The 19,932-nt window shown below is 41.5% G+C and overlaps 1 long non-coding RNA gene across 1 annotated transcript in view; it reads left to right on the plus strand.

The window, feature by feature from the left end:
- LOC123036100 overlaps positions 1–14,218 on the plus strand; it is a 37,340-nt gene extending 23,122 nt beyond the window's left edge. Inside the window, exon 2 of the long non-coding RNA XR_006417094.1 lies at positions 13,374–14,218. This is a non-coding gene — a long non-coding RNA (uncharacterized LOC123036100). The remainder of the gene's footprint in view (positions 1–13,373) is intronic.
- The last annotated feature ends 5,714 nt before the right edge of the window (positions 14,219–19,932 follow it).

Below are 19,932 nucleotides of genomic sequence, written 5' to 3' on the forward strand. Positions count from 1 at the left end.
GCTGAGCAAGGCTGTCATGGATAGGTCATTTTGCAGGGCTGTCGTTCATGGGGTTGCCATAAGTTGGAGATGACTTGACAGCACATAAGAGTGTTTGGAATCAAGTAAAACTATCTATCTGTCTAGGGAAGGAGAGGGGAAACAGTAAGCTTTCACTATTTTTCTGGAAAGTGTCCCAAAAAGTAGATAAACTATATTTTCCCAGTTCACTTGGCAACCATATTTCATATCTTTTCACTCAGAGACTGTCAGTCTTATGCACAGGAAGTATTTTTGTACTGGAGGAGATGTGAGGTGGTATGTGCAATCAGTGATGAATGCTCACACAACACTAAAAAGCACACTGGACGTATTTCATAGCACTAACAAAGCAATCTTAGCCAAGGGTTGGTCCAGTCTACCCATGTACAAGTCCACTTCATGAGCTAGTCTCACAAAGGAACAGAATGTTCAAGGCTATAGATCCCTCACCTGTAGTCCGATCTCTGATATTACACAGTGTCTCTCAGATTGGCACCTGCTCTTCATTCATTAGAATGGACTTCTAAGGCATAGACATCTATACAGAGAGGCCTCCCTGGGTGCTGGAGCCCTGGCCATGCTCAGTTCCAGCATATAGGAAAGCATTGATATGTGAGCTCTAGGCAGATAAAGGCTGTTCCACCTTAGATATCCATAGTAACAGGTTGAATGGCAGTTTGGGACTGAGAAGATCCTTTCAATATCTGAGTCAGAATATATGTGCCTCATCTTCACACAAGTAATGTGAGGAGGAGGACTTAAAGTAATTTCAAATCACACTCTGCCCTCTCCTAAGTATCAGTCGAAGGCACCCACACTTGGCACACATACATCAAATGCCTTCAAAACTGATGAATCTTTTCTCAAAAGTTTGCTTTGTTGATGCTCTTTCACTGCATTGCAGGGCCAGCAAGACTTTTCCTTTGAGACAGTAAGACATGCAGGATTACTAAGTATACACAGTCTGCAGTGAAAAGAAATCTGTTGTCATCAGTCTCCAGGCTTGACTAACCCAGTTTATGGCCCATTCAGTTTCATTTGTTTGTTATACAAGGCTGTACAAATGGAAGGGAAGTTATCTGTTTCATTAATTACCAGTTTTTCAGGGTGAGTATTTAAAACCCACTTTATAAACCATGCTTAAATATCTGTCACTACATAGGGCTTTTATTGCAATTGCTAATATGCCTTGAAGTTCCCTGTTCTATTAAAATACATAATCCTCCATTAGCAAGATCTATCTCCAATAGCATGAAGTGGCCCATTTCCAGCAGTCACTTATTGCCAATAGTTTATAAGACCAAGCCTTTGAACAGTTTAAAGTGTAGTTAAAAAGTGGTATTAAACCCGAACAGTGAAAGATGCTTTGCAGGAATGGAAGCTAAAAATATCATTATCTCATGTTACATCTGGATATGACATATCTGGAGAGGCTTATGTGTTTTGTCAGTGCAAGTGGCGTATGTTGAGCACTGCAATAATGCTTGGTTAGGTAGTCTCAAAGCTTTTTGCCAATTTCTGTCCTTGATGTTGACCTTCACAGAAGGTCTACAATCTGATTAAGAGATGGAGTCTTGTTTTGTGTAGAAGTACACATTTTTAACATATTCTCAGGCTCCTTTTGCTTGTTTCTTTGCCACTGTCTATCACAACCACATATTTTCAGCAAGGTTTTCAGTATTGCATCTTCCTGAAGAAGTCTTTAGGCTCACGCTAGCAAAGAATCCCAAAAGAAGTTTCTTTTACCCTATTTTAAATAATTGCCAGTATTAAATCATTACATAGAAAAAAATCCTGTTCTTTTAAATAGAACGTGCTCCCCATAAACTGCAGGACATAAATGTCCATACATGTGGGATCCCATATGTGTGAGATACTTGGTAGAAGGTCTTAGTCAACTCAGGATGTTTTACTACTAAGAAAACAACAACAAAACAACATTGCAGTTATAGTAAACCCTTTTCTCTGTTGTGAGGAACCCATTTCCTCCTTGCATTGTCCTTCACCATTTCATTCTATCCTTACAACACCTTGTATTCTTCTACAGAACATGCTTGAGTCAGAGTAGAATACAAAATAGATGGCTCATGTATTACATCTGTTGCTGTTCTGTAGGTGGAGGAATATAGGATTGTATCCAAGTCCTTCTAACAGAACAAACATTGCTGGAGGACTAAATTTTTCCTTTCATCCTGGATCATCTAGAGCAAATTTGGGGGGCATAGGTGAAGGGAAACTCCCACTGCACAAGCAGACATCCACCTGCAAAATAATGGATTTAGCACAACATATTTCTGTGTTCATTTGGGTAGAAAAATTACTGTTGCATTTAAAACTAGAATGACAGCAAGAGGCTTAGGCTAGGAACCTCTTCTTTGTATGGTAGAGTTCATGGGGGAGCTGCTCAGGTAGGTTGGTTGTTAAGCATAACATTTTTATGGCTTTACTTTTATTTAAATAAGTCAAACAAGTTTTATATGGAACTCAATCCAAGTTACAAAGATAAATTAGTATTTGCAAATTTGTACATTTTTCCCTGTTCTAAGCCCTGGATCATGTGGGAACTAGCACCGCCCCTGGCCCAACATGTGTTAGTGAGCAAACAACCAACCCTTAATAGATTATTTTTAAGAAGGCTTATTGTGATATGTGAACTAATCCCATGAATCAAGTAGACCATTTGAGTAGCTGTCCTCTTCAGAAGTTAATACAATGAACAGGAATCCTTTCAAATGTTCTTAAAGAAGTGCCAGTTGCAGGCAAAAACAACAAGATACATTTCTTCTAAAAGAAAAACATCCCTAATGATGTAGCATATTCCCATACCTATCACATGTACATTTTAACATCTTTACAAGGACAGACATAAAATGAATTCACGTGAAAAGTTTTATAATGGTCCCAACATATTTTTACAATGTGAGAAAGCAGGACTCACTGGTGAAGACAATCATGTTAGGGAAAGTCAGTCCATCCCAACAAGAAAACTGTGAGAAACTGTAGCTGTTTCCATCTTCCTTGTTTTTCATGTTTCCCCTAAGAAAGGCCTGAAACATACTGGGGCTACTAATTCAATGCACATAGTGGGTTGGGATATGGTTAGAGTTACACACAACTAACTTGTCCTATTGATTTCAGTGTATCTACTCCAAAAGAGATTAAGTCTCTGTCAGTGCTGAGCAGCTTGTGGCCATCCAGATGATTCAAGACTACAACTCCCACCAGCCCTAGTCAACATAGCCAAAGATGAGGCATGCTCAGTGTTTTAGGCCAAAACATCTGAAGGAGCACAAGGTGCTTTCCCCTGGTCCAGACACAATCCATTGATTTTATATTCACTTTCTCCTTGGGAGAATACACTTCCCCACTTCACACAAGAGCCAAAAGCATAAGGAAGAAACATATGTATCTCATTCCCTCTTTTGAATGTTATGGGCTCCAAGAAGTTTGAGTTGGGAGAGTTAACAGCTTTTGCTGCTTACAACAAATAGCACCGTATCCTAAGAATGAATATAGCTAAAACATGACCACAGATGTATGAGATGGACTTTTGAGGCAATAGATGCCAAGTGTCTGAAATAAGAAGTACTAAATTATGTACATATATTTGCCATTTCATCAAGCAATGCACAATTTGTTTACTTAGTTATTTTGCATTTTCTGTTGATCAAGTTGAATACATTCAATTGACAAGGAGACAGGTATAATCTAAAGATGACTTTTGAATTAGGAAGGCACCCTAGCAGGACTAGCTCAAAATATTTTGCAGCTTGAAGTGGTGTCATCCCTCTTCCCAATCCATTTACAGAAGCTCAGAATTTTATTTCAGCACTGAAATGGGACAACACAGGTGAGGTGAGTGGCTGTCTGGTAGACTCAGCTCTGACACTGTTGTTCCCTGTCTAGGGTGAGTTCTGTCAATGGTAAGGTACATACTTCGTATACAGGTATTTTCAGTTCAGGCCTTGCCACATCTTGTTGAATGGATCTCAGATGGATGTAGGAGAACTGCAGCAAGCCAGAGTAGACACAGCAAGTATAATAACCAATAGCCTGACTCTTCATAAGGAAGCTTCAGACACATCTAGACCACATCAGCAATATCTACAAGTGGCACACTCCAGGCAAGAGATATGCTAAGCACCACTTGTGAAAACTCCCTTGGAGTTCAATGAGTGAACCACTGAAATAAGTCCAGTGGTTCAGATATTGCACTATGTTTGTTGGAGCAGGCAGAGACAGAAGCAGTGTCATGCTGGCATAATCATAGTACTTGTCAGTAATTGTGGTGGCAAAAGAGAGAAGCTGAACTGATATAGCCCTATTCCAAATCTAATTTGTACGACTCTCCACTTGAAGAATGCCTTCTCTTTGACTAACATAACCCATCTATTCCATTTTTATTCCCTCCCTCCCTCCCTCCTTGTGCTTCTGTGGTATGTTTACAAGCAACCAACAGCTGCTAGGATGCCAGCAACTGCTCACAAGGGATTATGATGAATAGTGAATCTGCATCCTCGCCACCAGCTTTCAAAGAGACCTCCTCCCTTCTCTGGAATGCTCAGGGGTGGCAGCTAAGCCTCACTGGTGACTCAGCTGCTCAGAAGAATTGGTCTCATTAGCCTAAGCTTGCCTATTACAACAAAAGTGCTCTCTTTTACCTAATGTTATGCAAAAAGAAAACAGGATGACCTTCAGAATATTTAGCACAGTGACAAGGGAAAAAGTTTCCTTTGGTAGTGTGTGTGCATATATGTGGTGGGGAAAGATCAAGGCATGTGGTTTTATAAACAGGAAATGCTGTGCAATTTCCCATAGAGATGGTTAGATACATTCTGGAGATATCCTAATTCAAAACTATCCTAAGTCTGACAGAAACCTGCAATGAGTTGCATTTAGATTGCACTAGCAGAGACCCTGCATCAACCTTCCCCAAGCTCCAGAGGTCTTAGCCTGCAACTCTGATCACTGCATCAATGGCCATGCTGGCTGGAGCTGCTGGGAGTTGGAGTTCCTCACATGCCTACACTGTTGGCATTGTAGTGCCAACAGAAAAACCACTAACAAGCTGATCTTGGTCTCAAATTATTTACTGTATTAATGAGCACTTTCAGTTCTAGACACAATATCAAAAAAGGGACAAAAGAGTACACAAATTTGCATAATTTTTTCAAATGGTAAAAATTTGAAACTTGTATATTTGCACATACACATTTAGGAAAAAATACAATTTAAATAAGCATACAGTAACTCTTGCCATAGTACTGGAAACTGTGGCCAGGTTGATCTGTGTACTTGCCTCTTTAATGAGCTGCCTTCTGTCAAATGGGGACAGGCAACATTTCACACGATCACTTTAAACTGGAATTGGCTAGGACAGCCTTCTGATAGAGCAGTCTTCCCCAGTGTGGTACCCTCTAGATGAGAACTTCCATCACCCCCAATCAGCATTTACAGGAGTACTGGGAGTTGTTGTCCAGAGGATGCCAGGTTGAATAAATCTGAAACAGCAGATGCCTTCAGATAGGACCTGGCACTCTGGTAGAGGACTGTTGTCTACAGAAGGGGATATATGGCCATGTTAAGTATTGCCATTCCACCAGAATGTGCAGATATGTCCCATTGAACCCATGAGGACCTCCAGCTTGTTGTGGCCTTCCTGTATTTGGCTTAGATCCCCTCCTCCTCAGTGCCTGTAGCTCTGTCACACTCCAGTCTGATCCTTGGTCAGCCTTTCCCATTTTAGCCACCTCCTGCTGTTACCAAGAAAATAATTTACTTATATGTTGGATGGGGCTGCAGGAGTGTGGTTGGATGGGCGTGTATAACACTCATCTCAACTATCTTCTTTCTAGGCCCAGCTCTCACTCTGATATCTTCCTTGCTGGTTGACCTCCCCATCTTTCCACATTTATAGCTCTCATATGTAGCAACAGTAAGCAGGAAAGGAGGTGAAGTTTCTTCTTGTTTGCTGCTGGGGAGTAGCAGCCTGGTAAGGGCACCCCCCCCCTTAAATTGTTTATCAAAGCGGATGGACGTGTTCCTAGTAATATAATAATGAGAATTAATGCAAAGCACTAGCAGTCTGTACTTTAATCAATGTATTTTACCAAATCCATCTAGGATCTTACACCACACTTCAGGAGAGAGAATGGCACTATGGAAAATTTGAAGGGAAGGAAAAAGTTAACTTTTTTCTTTATCCCCTATTTCCCCACTTCAGGTCACCTCGAAGTGGCTTTTCCTGCCACGGAAGCTTAGTTGATACGGAGCTACAGTTTTCAGCAGGGAAACCAGTAATTCTCTCTCCCCCATCTTATATTTCTCCGTCCTGAACTAGCTTTGCTTCAGACAAATACACTAACAGCATTAGTGGATTGTTATTCATGTTCTTTATTGAAAGAACACTGCCAAAAGCTAAGAGATGTTTACACATGACTTATGCCATGTGGTAATTTTAGAATTGTGTTTAAAACATTCTTACAACAAAAATGTGGCTGCATAAATCTTCATAAACTCTGCAAAGTAAGAATGGGTGTAGCTATATTCATCCTTTTAAAAAGCAGTAGCAGTTATTTTATATTAATATTAGTTGTGTTTTACATAAACTGACACCCTAATTAAATTTTGCGGGCACAATGTGTGCTAAACTGATGTACATCATTTTGGTGTACTGTTAACAGATCAAGGAAGGCATTCCAGTATAGATTGTGTAAGCATAACTTTGTTTAAAGAGAGGGAGAGCTGCTAAACAGTTCTAAGCAAAGATCTATGCTGGTATCTTAAACAAATGTACAGATTCAAATGTTTGCTCATCTATTTTTTTTTCATCAACAACATGGAGACAAATTTATCTAAATATATCTGCATGCTTACTTGCTCTTAACATTTTTGAAACTTATGGATTTGCAGTGGATTAAAGCAATTTTACTTGCTAAATGGTTTAAGAAAATTGTTGTTGGATAGCCATGAAGGAAAGAAAAACAAACTGATCCACATGATAATAAAGAGAAGTCAGCTCAATGCTTCACACTGAGTACTCAGAGGGAAAGAATATCCCTTTTGTTGCTTTTGCAGCCGAGCCAGACTTTCCACTATAAATACAACCAAATGCCAAAACAAAACTCTGCCAGGGCTTCGAAGGAAGGAAGCATTCCTCACTGGAATGGGGTAGGTTTAGTTTATTATCTGACAGTACCTGTAGAGGTGTGGGTTCAAATTTTCCCAAGATCAGAGTCAGCAGGCACCTCAACTTTCAAGGGGAAGGACAATGCATAGTGGCAGAAAGAAAAATCCCAGATCTAATTCCTGGCATCTCATTTTAAAAGAACCCCAAGACAGCAGAGCTATGAAGTCTGTGTGATGCATGATCAGGTATGCTATGGCAGCTGTTACCACACGTGCAATACAGCAGGGTCCCGCAGGTGTGATGCAGACCCTACTGCCTGAATTCGACTCATGCCTGCCATTGCAGGGTGCCACCCGTCGCTTGTCTGTTCCCTCAGAAGTGCTTACCTGGTGTCACAAGCTCAGTATCAGACTACCCCTTCTTGGGAGGCAAGGGCATGCATCTGAGTGGGAGCCAGAGGGCAGACTCAGGGTGGGCTCAGAAGCTCCAGCATAGGAGGAACCCATTCTGCTAGCACCTCTACACTGGCTGAGAATGCCAGCACAGAAGAGCCAGGGAAATCACAGTGTCCCCATGCTGTAGGGACCATTTAAGGCTCAGAGTGGGCCGAAGTAGCATTTGTTCCAGTTCCACATGGAGCTGACCCTCCTGAATGTCATAGCACTGTCTACTTGGACCGTCTTGTTTTTTCAGAATTTGGACCTGCTTCACTCAGCCTTCCCTTGCTACTTTTCATCATCCAGGTCTAGTTCCCATGAATGCCCTGATAGCCATGATACAATGTTGGGATCATGGGCTCCAGTTTTTTTTAAAAATAAAACATTCCCACCTCCTGTTTTTGCTTTGCTTTGCTTTGGCCTCCATCAGTGTTTCCTTCTATCTGTGGATAGTACTCTACTCCATCCTAACCTATTCGAGCCAGCAGAACTGGGGTTTAGGATTGCACTCCAAGATAATAACTATTCCTCTCCTGCCCCCTGCAAAAAGGGCTCTCTCACTGATATTGATAGGTTTCAAGAAAGCCAGTGCTGAGAGAGATTGGGTGCAATTTCACTGAAAGGCCAAAATATGATTTGTGTGTGTGTTAACCTCAAGCTTCTCACCTAGTTCCAACTCAGAACACCACCAAGCTTTGGACTAGGCTAGGGAGTGAGGGTGGAGCATGCAGCCCTCCAGATAGTTGGGCCTATATCCCCCCACCCCAGTTCCTTGTAATTGACTATGCTGGCTAGGGCAGCTTTAGGCAAAAATATCAGGAACACAAAATGTAGTGTACCCCCGGATGAAGTTTTACTGATTTTTTGTGAGGGCTGTTGCGGTGACACCACCAGCCAGAACCTTTTTATTACTTCTGCCACCACTCCTGCTCTGTGAAGCATGTATTTTAGCTTCCTGAAGCATGAGCTTCATAAAGCTTTTCTGCCTGAGCTATGGGCCCTCACATTCAGGTCACTGGATCCCCCCAGGTCTCATGCCTGCCTCACCCTTGAGATTCACAGAAGACACTCAGCCCCCTTCTTCTGAGAGTCCTCTTCTTGATCCCTCAGGGACATGCCAGAAGTTGTGCAGGGCATTCCCTCCTCACCCCAATCCTTTGGTATCAACAGTCTTAGGCCATCTAGGACAATGACTTCAGTTATTTCCCTCACAGTTACCTCCTTTCTACATCCAGATTATTTTGTAATATGTGTGTGTTCCCTCCTCTAGTTAATCTCCTCTCATATCAAGGGTTAACCATAACACAAAACAAGTTTACTTTCACAGAAGATGCATCCAGCTGTTCACTTGGAGACTTACACCTTCATACACAGGCTGAGGTAACTCTTCCAGCTTCCACCCCTGAGTCTGAAGCATTCTCCAGATGTTGTCCCTTCTCCTCTCCAGAATGATTGTTCTTCAGCCCATCACACCACTCTGCCCCTTCCCACCATTCCAAGCACTGAGCAGGCAAGGAGAAGCAGAACCCCACCTGTCCATCACCACTCCCCCCCCACCCCAGTCCTAGAGCCTATACTGAAGGGTTGGCTTCTGCAATGGCATTACCCTGCACCATCTTCACTCTTTTTTGTAATATCTTACTTGATCATTTGTTTATATGTGTTTGTTTATTTGTAGCATAATTCCTCTCTTGCATAATGTATGGGTTTGGCAAGATTTCCCCCTTAATACTCTCGATAATTGAATTTGCTTTTGGGTGCCTGCCTTTTTGCTCACTTCTGGAATGGGCACCATCTACTTCTTTCTCCATTAACATCAGTAATGAAGCCATAGGCTTATCAGCATGTATGAACTCAAATAGCTAAATGCCTCAAACTTTTAAACTGCTGATGCACTTAATTAGGTAACCTTGGGAATAATTATGAATGAGCCCATGTATAATTGAGAAGGAAACTTTTTATGACTGATGTACACAGAATTAATTTACCACCTCCGAATTTCTTAGCACATAGGTGTAATTATTCTGTGACTAATTACATGCATATTCATTTGATTCTTTTAACATATATTGATGCTGCTTTTTGAGTAATTTTTGATGAAAAACTTAAAATACTTTGATCCATTGCTATACATTATAGTATACATACAAGTTGAGTGGTTGTGAATCTTGAGAAAACATAAAACAAGGCATATACTGTAGGTGCGATGAGTCATGGGTTGAAAGGGGGTTCCATTTTACAACACTGCATGTTAAGTTTTCCTTTGTTGATAACTTTACTGATTGTCCAAGTCAAATTGACTAGAAACAGAAGAGGATAGCTTTGCCCATCTTGCAAGTTGCAGCCTATTACTTCACCTCCATTATAATGTAAAAGCCAGACTCTGGGATGAATTTCACTTACTTCATGTTTAGATTTCATTCTCTAATATGAAGCCATAGACTTTGTGACTGTCTTTGGTGCGTATATGTGCACACTTGGAGGTCTGCATCCCATCCCTTTGGAGGTCCTTTGGAAAGAGCCATGTGGCTGGCTTTGCCTAGGAGGCTGATAGATTCATGGATATTCTTCAACAGCACAGGATTACATGGAAGAAGGGCATAATGCTTGTGTATGTGTGAAAGAGGTTCTGCCTTAAGTTTTGATACAAGATGTATTGTTAGCCTCAGCCTGCTTCAGGCATTTTGACTCAACAGGATATATAAATGTATGTCTCAGTCATCCTGTTCTCTTCTCAACCTATATAGCCTGCAATAGCCCAAGCATCCTAGTAACATCATCACCATCACCCCCCACCCCCCCACCACCTTGCATTTTATGTCCTACCTTTTTTCCTCTTGCGAGGAGCCCAAGACAGCTTACATAATTTAATTTTCTCCTCACAACACCGATCTGTGAAGCAGTTGGTGACAGTCAATGATAGGTCCAAAAACACCCAGTAAGCATCAAGACTGAGTGGAACTTGGATCTCCCAGTTCCCCAGTCCGATACGCTAACCATCTCATTATTATTTTGGAGTGGGGAGATTGATAAAAACTGAAACTGGTATTAGTTTGGAAATATTCTTCAAATGGAGTAATTGGCAATGCTCTCTATTCTTACACACCAAACAGCAATTTTCCCCTGTGGCATTTTAATTCAAGGAAAACACAAATCTTTTTTGGCAGGAGGGGGCAAGGAAGTAAAAATTTCAGATATTTATTGTCTGTTGAATGCCTATCCATTTTTACACTTGAAAGTAAAACCAATCACCAGTTGAAACCAACACCACCAGATTTAAAAGGAAATATAATAAGTTCAATCCTCACCCAAACATACACATATATGTTATTTGAACTTTTATTATTCCTTGTAATAATTAGAATTAGATCATTTCAACCAAAATGGCAGTTCTTTCTTTGATAAATTAGAAAACACAAATTATTTCACCTCTGCAGATGTTTGATTAACTTGGCATAGTGCATGAATGGCTGAAAATAATTATGTTTTTAAATCCTGCCATTTTGACAGAGCTGGAGAATGAAATGAACCCTGATGTTTTGAAAGCCTCTGAAAAGAAGGAAAAGGAAAATATATGCTTCATTCAAATACACTCTTTAACATCCCCTTTGCTTGACTAACCACCCCCTTGAAAACCTATGGTCATGGCATTAAATATTTACGCAATGGAGGGCTGAACTGCTACAGAGAGTGGCTTGTTCTGAATGTGGATACAGGAGTGACAGGATGGAGGAAATAAGAGCTCACTTGTCTGATTTAGAGCGTTCTGCACACTCAGCTTCTAAGTATATCAGAACCTGAATGCACATGAGCAAAGTAGCGGGCAGGCTGGTCGCAAAGCATTTGCCAGGGTGAGACCCACTGAGATTACATGATTAAACTCTTTCAGGAATGGAAAATTTCAAAATAAATAGAAATCTTTATAACAAGGCCTCTGTTCTGTGGTTTCTTATAAACTTGTATTTAAACTGATGGTTTGCCAAAAGGCCTTCTTTCTTCACAGTTATGTGAGCCTCTTCTATGGAGGCTTTTCCCAACAGCTAAGCCAAGCAGGGACTGGTGCTCCAATGTCAGTGGTGCAGTGTGTTCAGTCTGAACTTTAAAGGAGTTATCCATCAGACTGAGTCAATTTAGGGATATGGTTCAGCACCATCAATAGCTTCTTAAGAATTCAGACTGAAACCCTTAGTGGATACTCCATGCCAAGGACACTGGAACCACTTCCGCTGGTGGAAAAAAAAAACCCTCCACATTTTAATTGTCATTGTTATATCCCTTCTAGAGATTTCAGTTGATTTAATAGCTACAGAGGGAGTAACTTAAATCCATCCAAACCTCTAGAGTAGATGTAGCAACAAAGATTAAAATATGATGATTTTATATGGCATTGCATTGCCTGTTTTATGAATTGCTGTAAACTACCAGAGAGCTTTGGCTATTGCATTGTATAGAAATGAATACATAAATAAAGTCAATTTAACTTAAAGAGGTAAGAAATTTAGAGTAGCTCACTCCATTGCTTGGAGATAGAATTTCTTGAGTTCTTTAAGGCAGACTCCCATGCATATTTAGACTGGGTGAAAAAGGCCTACAGTCCCCAGCACGCTCAAACCAGAATGCTGGGAGTCATAAGCCTTTCTTCTGGTCTAAACATGTCTAAGAGTACACACTTAGATGAAGCTTTCCTAACCATGCCTCTCTAGGGGTTGTTGAACAATGTTTCTTATCATCCACTGACAACATGGGCAATGGTTGGTGGTAGTGGGAATGATAACTCAATGACATCGAGTTTCCACAGTTTGGCAAAGCTACTTGAGAATACTTTTTCTTTCCTTCCTAGTTAGTTTCTCAATCTGAGCCCTTTGTCATGTGAGTAGCAATGCAGGCTTCGATGCCTGATTTAGCATCAGCCCTCCTGTTCATCTGTAACCATTCCTCCTTCTTCTAGCCCTTGGCTTCTAACCCTAACACTGCACTGGTATCAGGTCTCCAGCCTACCGATGTCCACAACTTCTGCCTATGGGTTATATGACTGGCATTCCCCTTGTGGCAGATGGATACAGGCCTAGCACAGTTGTATGAGCCCTTCCTAGTTGGCAGAAATTATATAGCCACTTATTCAGGGAAGGAAGCTTTTGATAAAAGTCGCCATTTGTCATTTCTGTGCTACAAGATACCCATTCTGATACTGTTCTATAACATGCAGTTGTGAGTCAACTTTAGCATATGGAGCAATAAGGCTGTTGTGCGTCATCTTGAGCATATGGAGAAGGATATCTCATTTTAAAGAATAAAATGAACAGTGTTGATGAGGAGACATATTCCCTCTCCCCCGGTAAGGCAGCTCAGAATGCATATTGCCAGTAATACCATCATACTGTTACACAAATAAGTTTTCCTGCATCAGGACTATAGCTCAACTGGAGCCAGTAAAATTGACTAGTTATGAATGGTTAAATTCATCAACTCGTATGGCCATAGAATCTTGGCTTCATTGCTTTTCTGTCAGATACAGTATTGCTTATGAACTTGCTGTAGGCACGAAGCTATTGAAATCAGTCCAATTTGGTACATAGACTTTGTTTAGTCTGTGTCTACTGGATAAGGTTCAGCGCTCCCCTTGTTCAAAAACCTATAAAGTGTCTTCACAGTGCAACTGGAGAAAACAAAAGATGTCACTATGCTTCAGAGTGTTCTACTTCCTTCATTGTTATAGTTTATGCATTCCTAGTTTTCTAAAACCTCCTTGCTTTTGAGAAAGCTTATTTTGATCCATTTTCTTGTAGGTTCTTGATGGTCAGACCCACATGATTGGCACTGAACTGCTGGGATTCCGAATCAACGCTACATGGACTTGCTCACAGTCAAGCACCATGATGAGAAATTCATATCAAACTTCTACGTGTGTGTGAAATAAGAACAACTATGCCAATGAGCTGGCAGATGCATGCTCCTTACCATTTGACTTTGCTGGAATACTAGAAATGCAGGATCAGGCTTTAATCTTTCCTGTACCCACTGGCAATTTCTTGAATGCCTCTCTGCCCTATCCTTCCACTTTCCCTCCAGGTGGAAATATTTCTGGTCTCAGAGTTTGGGTAGGAAAAAACCAGTTGAAAACAGCTCAGAGAAGGGAAGGTATTTTCTGTTAAGAATTGGCAGGTATAGGAAGAATTTAGATGTTTCCTATATGTTCCTGCCAGTAAGCTGACATCAACATCTGAGACTCTGCTCTGAATGCCCCTGTGGGCTGAGATTAGGTTTCCCATGGCCCCCAGACTGTGGAATACCTTTCTTAGAGATGTCCACCTGGCACCTGCTTTGTTGACTGTTGAGAACCATGCAAAGATATTTTTATTTACCTGTGTCTTTAAAAAGAATTTTTACTCCTGTTTATTTTGTTTTTAATACAGTCAGTGCTGCCTTTGACATAATATTTTATCTATTTAACAGCTCTTTTAATATCATTTTAAAACTATTGTTGCAGCTTTGAGAAACATCTACCACATTCCTTTAATGTGTTGTATTGTTGACTTTTTGTCTTGTTTTTATTATGCATCTATCTCTGAGAGCTTCAGCCATAGGGCAACTCATATATTGAATGAACAAATCAATAAATTAATGAATAGGCCCCTTTTCTTTTGCTCATTGATTTCCTCCAGCGACTGTTCCCTCCAACCACCAAACACACAGGCACCAGCATTAACTTTAGGGGGCAAACAAAGGGTTGGGAATTTTATGTTTGTCTTGTAACATTTAGTTCTGCCTCAAGAGATCACCAAAGAAGTAATGCACAATTCAAATTCTCCACTTTATTATCTCTAGAAAAGCAGCCCTCTATTCATATCTCTACTGCCAGAATAATTCCCCAAAATTTACACTGTGCCATGAAGGTCAACAAATCTAGAGCATTTTGAATCAAACAAAAAGGATTCTTTTAAGATGACAGCTCTCCCACAGGCAATTTTCTATCACTAGATCCCTCTCCATGGCAAGGTCGGATGATGGTGAATCAATAAGGGACTGCTCTCTGGCTTTACATCCAGCATATGAAAGCAGACTGAAAAACTGCCAGCTAATTCCAGCCTCATCACCAGTTCCATGTGGAAAGCAGAGCACAACTACAGATCTATTCAAAATGGACATATATCAGCAACTAGCATACAGATTACATTTTGCCCTGAAGCTTCTATTAGAGAAGCAGAAGCTGGAAGATGCACTCTGCCCTCCTTGTTTTTCCTGTAAGCTCTAATGCCTTTAGTAGTGGTCTTAATGCGAGGAAAGGGTGACAGACTTTGTGATACAAAGGGGGGACAGATATGCAGCATGGCTGATTTTAAACAATGAAAAACAAAGGACTCGTATCTTAGACTGAGCATGAATAAATCACCTTGGCAGATGCTGAATGATAGGCCACCAGGGCCCTACCTAAGGAGTATAGCTTATGAAGTCTGATATTAATCAAAGAGTTTTATTGTGCTGTTTATACCATGCTCTTACTGTAAATGCATCTGGCATGCTTTCCAAATAAAGTGCAACTGCACTGACTTAGCATTGTGCAGTTGTCTCCACCAGCTCATTTTTGTAACACCCATCACTGAAAAGGAGAGCTAACCTAAATGTTATCTTGATAGGCAGCATGCAGATCTGTCTCAGGTTTTTACTTACCTAATTACAAGGATGTGTGTGTGGGGCATTGGTACTAAGGCATCATCAAAAAAGACAAAATGCCGCACCAAATAAGAGGCCAAAGGTGGCAGTGATGTACATAAAATTTGTAAGTGCTAATTTGTATGTGCATATGTAAAAGTAGAGGCAATTATCATAACCGAAATGAAATACAGTTTCCTAATAGGGAAGACTATGGCTGGGTGACCTTCCTGCTCTCTCTCCAGCTGCTACCATGGATGCATCTTCCAGCGTTCCTTTCTCATAGTTCTTGATCTCTAAGCAGAACTTAGACTGGGTAGCCTTACAAAGAGCCTGCTTTCAAACAGGGAATGGTTCACTGGCAGACTTTCAAATAGAGGACTGTCCTTAGAGTACACATGGACATTTTTTTTAGTGTTGGGGGCATAATCTTTACAAGGAATGCATAATGTGTGGATGGAGCTAAAATCCCTCCTTGGCAGAAAATTTAGTGGGGGGGATCCTGATGGGCATCTTCACATCCTAGCTATACAAAAAGAATAATATTTGTTCTGTCTGCACCTGTTCACAATAAACTTCATTTATTAAAGTTCTTGCTAATGAGTCATCCTATGTTGTTTTCTCTCCATGATATATCTCACTGGTTATGAAGGTGGGATGCTTTTGAGCAGCTCAGATGTTTTCTCATGAATGAGAGACACACAGAGAGAAGTGGGACCAGAGAGAAAGAACTCAGTCCTGCCCTTCAGCCAGGACTGAGTTCTCACCTGAGGCTTGTGGAACTCATTCTAAAGCACCCCAGGGTTAATGTGCACATTGCGTAGAATATGGTGATGTAAGAATTCACCCCTGCATGCTCCAGAATATGGGAATGGTACATAGTCAGGCTGGAGTTTTATATCATAGAATCATAGAATACTAGAGTTGGAAGGGGGCAGAAGGCCATCAGGTCCAACCCCCTGCTGTTGCAGGACACTAATTTACACCATCTCATTCAGATGAGTGTCCAGATGGCTTGCTAATGCCTCTAAGCAAGGGAGAGCCCACAAGTTGCCCAGGTAATAGGTTCTATTCTTGTACTGCTTTGACACTGAGGAACATTATGCCATTTGTTAAATGATATAATAAAGCCAAAGGAAAAGTGTGCTGTATTATTCAGCTTCTATGGGGCAGACACCTTTGACTTGCACCTGCTTATGCATTGTGTGAATATATAGTTGGCATTTCTCCCAAAAGCCTTCTGGAAGTAGTGCATCAACATTATTTCCATAAATGCAACCAGCTCATTTCCATGTTCTCAACTGGCAGCCTGAGAAGAATTCAGGGCTTTTGTGTCAACCATAGCTCAGTGGCGTCGTACTGCTTTACATGCCAGAGTCCCCAGGTTAATTCCCTTGCATCTCTGGATAGGGCTAGGAAGGAACCCTGCCAGGAATCCTGGAGAGCCCCTGTCAGGTAGTGGTGACAACACTGGGATAAATGGATACATAGACTGACTCAGGATAAGTCTAGAAGGACTCATGGTCTGATAGGGCAAGACGGCAATTATCCTTATGCCTTTCAGCTGCTGGAGTTTAGAGGTTCTAATGCTGGACACCCTGACTTCACATAGTACAAATTTAGGTACTTGACCATAGCTATTTGTAGTGGCCTTAGAAACACTGAAGACTGAATCAAAAGGTGTGAAAAATGCCCAGCCTCAGGACCACCTCTACCATATCCCCTGGCCCTGCAACTGGAATACACAATAAAACCTCCATAATGAGATCTTGAGATTGACTTGGTTGGCCCCTCTCATGGCAGGCGATCTAGAGGGTGGATGATTCCTACTCTAAATCATCGGAAGGAGTTCCTAATTCATCAGAGACAAGTCATTCATAAGACCTTACACACACTTTTTACAACATGCAAACTATGGCACTCTGTTCACATCAGTGGAGTGCCACACATTCCTTTGATCATTGCTTGATTCACCATGTCATTTCAGCCCCTTTCATTCAGTGACAAATGGACAGGGAGAGCAGATGGTTAGGAGAACAAAGAATGCATTATACTGTACTGTTGAGGGTGCCTGGAACCACTGCTTTGCGAGTCTTCTTGGGATACAACTTGTCCTGCAATCAGAAGCCCTGCTTGATTGTAAGCACTCTGACCTGATTGAGGACCAACCAAGTGAGTCAGGAGATGTTTCAACTGGAGTCCAAAGACCTGTCCACATTTTTGTTTTAGATTTTCCTGTGTGCGTCAGAAACTACAGCCCTGATGCTATGTGGATAACTCCACAAGACTCAGACACCAGATAACTATGTGTTGTGCCAACATGTGACTCAGCTAAGAGAAATATCATCCAGCAGTTATCTAAGAAAGCACCAGGGCTGTTGAGATGGCAGCATATGTTGAGCCACTGCATGTCCCAGAAACCAGCAGGCAAATTTGAGCCTAGATCTTGACAAGGGCCAACATAATCCACATCCCACTGAGGGGTTCAGTGGTTCACTCATTCTCAGTCCCAATGCACAACAACGTTCAAACAACCTGTGCTATGGCTCCGCCCCCAATACTTTCAGGACTATGTGGCTTAGGTAGGGATGGATGTACTACGTTGGCCTTCCTGGATTGCCATGAAAGAAAGTGCCTGAGCACTGACTTAAACATTTTTGTTCAGTGTTGCCTGCAGTGGTGTGTTGCATGGTCTGCTCTCAGTAAGTTTTATTTCTTAGTTTTGTATCCTGTGGTCTTCCCTGATACTTTGCCAGCAGTAATCCTTGGCCACTCCATTCCCTTCCTGCCAGCAGAACACAGAATCCTTATAAATGTTTTCTCTCATCCAAACTGACCTTCACAGAAGCTGTTGCTCCTTCTACAAACTTCCTGAGATCTACACTTTGGATCATCCACAGAAGATTTAAGATCACAGGCAGTGAATAATAATTGGTAGATATAAGCCTGCAGTCCTGGTGGCATGATATACTAGTAACATGAATCAATTAATAACTCAAGTCCATCTTCCTCTTGAAAAAAGGGACACTTGATCAGCCTTAAAATACTTACATTGTACAGTGTTGACAGGAAGCAAGCAATACATTATTCACAATGGTGGGCAATGATATGCAAATATTTCTGCACTGTTCTTCTCCAGGTTAGATTTGTGTTAAAAGACAAAAGCTAGCTGTGCAATCTATTATTTTCATTGGGCTGTGAAGGACCCGTGACTTTATATGACATTCAATATTCATTGTACTGATACTTTAGTATAATTAAAATGGTTGCCAGGTTACCTTTGTCCTAGAAGGGAAAATGAGCTGTTTTAATAGTGAGCAGTACATTGCTGCATGATTACCAAAAATCCAGGTGTTCTGGCTGTCAGCCAGGCTGAGGATGGGGTCATATGTGTAAGAGGCATCTTCCTCTGTTCCTTTGGGAAATTACCTCAAAGGAAGAATGTGATCTGCAGGAGACTGTGGTTAAAATAGCATATGTGATATGTTATTCTAGGGAGAATGGATAGATCACACTGCCTGTCAATGCTAAGTCTTTAAAAATTTGAACATTTTGATTCAAGACAAGTTGTTCCTTGGAGCTGAGGTAGATGCAGAATGCGGTCCTGTTGAACAAAACACAAGTCCATGCGACATCTGACAGTTTTGATAGCTAGCTTTGGAGATAATTGCACACCCAGAATGCCAATGAGCCCAATCATTGTTCCAAAGTCCAAAAGCAATTCTGACCTTGTACTTTCTGTAAGACACCTATCTATCTAGCATCAGAGAACATGGGACATAGATGCTGAGAATACAGAACACTAATGATAATTAATATTCAAAATTGTATCCAGACAAGACGGAGGTCATGCTGGTGGGTGGTTCAAACTCTTGGGTAGGTGACTTGGATCTTGTCCTGAATGGAATTGCACTCCCTCTAAAGGACAGGGTCCGCAGCTTGGGAGTGCTTCTCGACCCGGAGCTGACTCTGGAAGCTCAAGTGTCGGCGGTGGCAAGGTGCGCTTTCCATCAGCTTCGGCTGATCCATCAGCTGCGTCCCTACCTGGAGGACGACTGCCTAGAGACAGTGACACATGTAGTGGCTACTTTCCGGTTGGATTTCTGTAATGCACTCTATGTGGGGCTGCCCTTGAAGACAGTCCGGATACTTCAGATGGTGCAAAATAGAGCAGCCAGGTTGCTGACGGGGACTGGACATTATTCTCATATAACCCCATTCCTCTACCAGCTTCACTGGCTTCTCATCGAAGTCCAGGTTCAATTCAAGGTGTTGGTAATCACCTATAAAGCCCTTAACGGCTTGGGACCTGGATACCTGAAGCAACACCTGCTTCCATATTTGCCCTCCCGCCCCTTGAGATCGGCAGCAGAGGCCCTCCTCTGGGAGCCTTCTGTAAGAGATATCAGGAAGCAAAGTACCTGGAGGAGGGCTTTCTCTGCGGTGGCGCCCCATCTGTGGAATGCGCTTCCCAGAGAGGTGTGCCTGGCACCGTCGTTATTTGTTTTTCGGCGCCAGTCCAAGACCTTTTTATTCAAACAGTATTTTAATAATCTTTAATATTTATAATTTTTAATTGTGCAGTCAGTGTGTTTCCAAGTTTTAATTGTAATTGTATTTGTTTTATTTATTTATTGCTGTGAGCCATCCCGAGGCTATGTAGCAAGGGAACAGCATATAAAAACTTTAAATAAA

The sequence above is a fragment of the Varanus komodoensis genome, unplaced genomic scaffold, assembly GCF_004798865.1.
Source record: "Varanus komodoensis strain SLA01 unplaced genomic scaffold, ASM479886v1 scaffold8, whole genome shotgun sequence".
NCBI classification, from domain to species: Eukaryota; Metazoa; Chordata; class Lepidosauria; order Squamata; family Varanidae; genus Varanus; species Varanus komodoensis.